General features: G+C 40.5%; 1 pseudogene; it reads right to left on the reverse strand.

The window, feature by feature from the left end:
* Window positions 1–513: 513 nt before the first annotated feature.
* LOC108305860 overlaps window positions 514–3523 on the reverse strand; it is a 25587-nt pseudogene continuing 22577 nt past the window's right edge.

Here is a 3523-nt window from a genome sequence, read left to right on the forward strand (position 1 = left end):
CTCCATCTCAAAAAAAAAAAAAAAAAAAAAAAAAAAAAACCAAAAAAAAAAAAAAAAAAAAAAAAAAAAAAAAAAAAGTAATCATCCCACATAGAAAAAAACTGCAGAGCTTCATCTCTTCCTTAAATATTTTCAAGTACTGTAAGAACACAAATCCATTTTTAAAAACTGATTAAAATTTGACATTTCATCTTGCTTTACTAATTATGGAATAACAGAAAGATGTAAAAAACATGTTCCTTAAGATTTCTCTGCTTAACAGAGAAATACTGCAATTATGGTCATGGGCTATTTTCCAGCCTCTTTAAGTACAGGACACAACTATGGTTCCTACCAGTAGGGAGAAATGAACAATCAATCTTACGTAATAACACAAAAGAAAGATCAGAGGCACAAAAAGACAAGCTGACTTTGGCTTCTAAGAACCTAATGTTAACCCTGAAATGCCAGATTCAGTAACACAACAACAAAACAGAAGATGACAGCAGCAAGCCGCCACTTCACACAGTATTAAAAATTCTAAAATACGTAATCGCCTTCCTCCCATCTCCCACTCAATCTGTTGTGTCGCCTTTTTGTTTTTCCTGCTTTTTCACTGCAGGCACTTCAAGACTTGCCCACTGCGTCGGTTCAGCTTTTCTCATAGTGATCTCAATCTTTGCTGCAGTCGCAGTTACGTAACTTCAGTTTACATCAATCACACCCCATCATTTCACATTTTGATCAAATTGCTTCTCTCCTTCAAATACATGCTCACATTTAACAATGTGCTATTTGCTTCTGGTCGACTAAGTTTTGGAAGTGGATTTTTAGCATATACTGAAATGGTAACTTCACCTCCAGCCTGATGCCAGTCATGTCTACACGGAACAATTTTTTTCCCAGCATCCTTTTCAGTCCACATGTGTTTCCCTGTTGACAGCCCTCTTGGGCTAAGAATGTATTAAAATCAGAAGTATTTCTTCAACAACAGCTCCAGTATTTCATCCCCTCATAAAAAATAGGTTCTCCAGAATGATATATACAGACTTCTTCTAGACTCTCTAAACACCAATATGTCTTTGAACACCCTCCGTTTTTACATGAGGTCCCAATCTTAATTTCATCATTGTCTTCTTCTTTCTTATCTTCATTCCCCAATGGCAGTTTATCAAGTGCTTATTTTAGGGAGGCAGATATTTTTAATTCCAAATTTGTCATTGATTCATCTGGGCTTGGCCTTTTTATTGCTTCTACTGGCTTGAATGATGTATTCCTGAAATTTGGATTTCAATTCAGATAGTTCCTTCTTCTCAGTAGCCTTGACTTCAGGTTTGACTGGCTCAGGTGGCTTCTCACTATTATGTCCACCTTCTGTACAGCCTACAATGCTTAAGAAATCAGAAAAATCAGTTGTTCTTCTCTTACAGTAAGATCAACCCTTTAATGCATCGTGAAAGACTGGAACACCTGGGTGGTATGTGCAAGCGTCATGGAAATTAGTCTCAGGAGTGAAGTGCTGACCACAGGCCCGGATGTAGCACAGCAAGGCTATTTTCTTTTCCAGCCATCAAAGGCAAGGTCCAAACACCAGGAACGGCAAGAGGATGCGTTAGCCCCTCCTGTGTGGCTAACACCAGTCTGACGACTGAGGTGCCTGCCGGCTTCCAGACTACACTTTTTTTTTTAAATAGAGATGAGGTTTCACCATGTTGGCCAGGCTGATCTTGAACTCCTAACCTCAGATGATCTGCCCACCTCGGCCCCCCCAAGGTGCTGGGATTACAGGCTTGAGCCATCATGCCAGGCCAGTTTTTACACTTTTAAAGCACTCAGAAGAAAAAGAAAAAGGAGTAGGGCATAAAGGAAGAGGAGATAAATGAGGGAAAGTTTATGAGGCCTGCAGAGCCTAAAATTCTATCATTTGGTCCTTTACGGAAACAGTTTACTGACCTAATGATGATAAGAGGCTGGAGAGCGGATATAGGTAGTTGGCGTAGCATAGTGAAGGTGCTAACTCAAAGCAAATTGGTTTTGATGGTCTTTTTTAACAAGTATAAAGAAAACATATTCACTAGCTCAATAATTACATACCAAGTGCCATAGAAGGTGTTTTCTCCAATAACAAAATCTCCTCCAGAAAAGTAGCTGTAATTGGAGTCACCTACAGGTTAAGTTTACAGTGATACAATTTTATTCTCCAAGCTCTGGCTGTCTTCTGACCAGGGCAAAGATACAAATTAAGAGGAGATGTGGTAAGAATCATCGTCCCTGCATCTGCCAAGCCCTCAAAGGCTCTGATTTCTCTAATCAAGCAAATGCTGTCATAAAACAATTCAGTGAATATAAGTTAAGTGACCAACTCATCCCAGTTTACCTGGGACCTACTCAGTTTTAGCATCTGAAGAACCCCCTCAGTCTACCAGGGTGGTTGCTCACCCTAATATAACGAGTATAAAGAAACAACTTAGTTGCTTCTAGATGAGCTGGAGAACTTGGGGCCAAAAAATGTAAGCGCAGAATTTTATATCCCCCACCTAAAAGGAAAGGACCTGAAGCTGTCTATCACTGCTCAAAATGAAAGTTTTGCCTTATATTGGCATTACAAGTGTCTGCTGATAAGTAACTGCTTTGCCACTGTGTGCCATAAGCAAGCGTCCTCCTTACCAATGCATACACAGTTATTACTGCCTAGAAATTAAATCTCATCCAAGAACCAATTCCAGATAATCCAGAACCAATTCAAAATAACCATCCTTAAGATTTTGTTCTCATGGAACCTTTACACACTTCAAGTTCTAGAACCATCAGGGTTCAATTAGAGAATCGGAACCTCCATGAGTGACATAAAATGGAGAATGTATTAAGGAATTAGAAGTTACACAATTCTAGGAGGTGGTGGTGCCACAGGACAAATTCAAAAGCAGAAAACAAAACTGTACTGCTGTAAGAGTAAACATTCATTCCAGGTTAAAGGCAACCATTTAATTTGTCACGTTCTGCCTTTCTCCCAGAGATGGCATAGAAGCTCCCGAAGAAGGGTCATGGCAAGGAGCAGTGGTGAGAAATGTGGGGCTGGGGGTAAAGGGGAGATAGCTGATCCTTCCTTCATATCCCGGCCCTACACTCTGCTGCCATCTAGTGAGACTGTGATCACACTCAGTGCTCAGAAAAGGGTCCACACAAGCATTCACTGAGCTCCTTCCCACACAACTCAGGTCTTACTGTCCACACCTCTTTCCTCTATGAGCCTCCCATCAAGAATGTGAGACTTTCTCAGGTCCACCAAGACTCTCTGTCTCTCTCTCTCCTAAAAGTTGTGCCCTTCTCAAGGACATGGGGAGAACTGGCAGCTCTTCCATGCCACCCCTCAAGACAATCAAAATCCCAACAGACCATCTACGCTTTGACACTGTATTTTATGATCCTTCTTTCAAAGTGGCATGGGGTTCTAATGATACCATGAAACACCTCTTTGTGTGGCTTCAGGAAGGAAGTGATTGCAGGACAGATGTTCATACTTCCTGGGATTTTTTTTTTTTTT

Source organism: Cebus imitator, unplaced genomic scaffold, assembly GCF_001604975.1.
Source record: "Cebus imitator isolate Cc_AM_T3 unplaced genomic scaffold, Cebus_imitator-1.0 Scaffold3, whole genome shotgun sequence".
NCBI classification, from domain to species: domain Eukaryota; kingdom Metazoa; phylum Chordata; class Mammalia; order Primates; family Cebidae; genus Cebus; species Cebus imitator.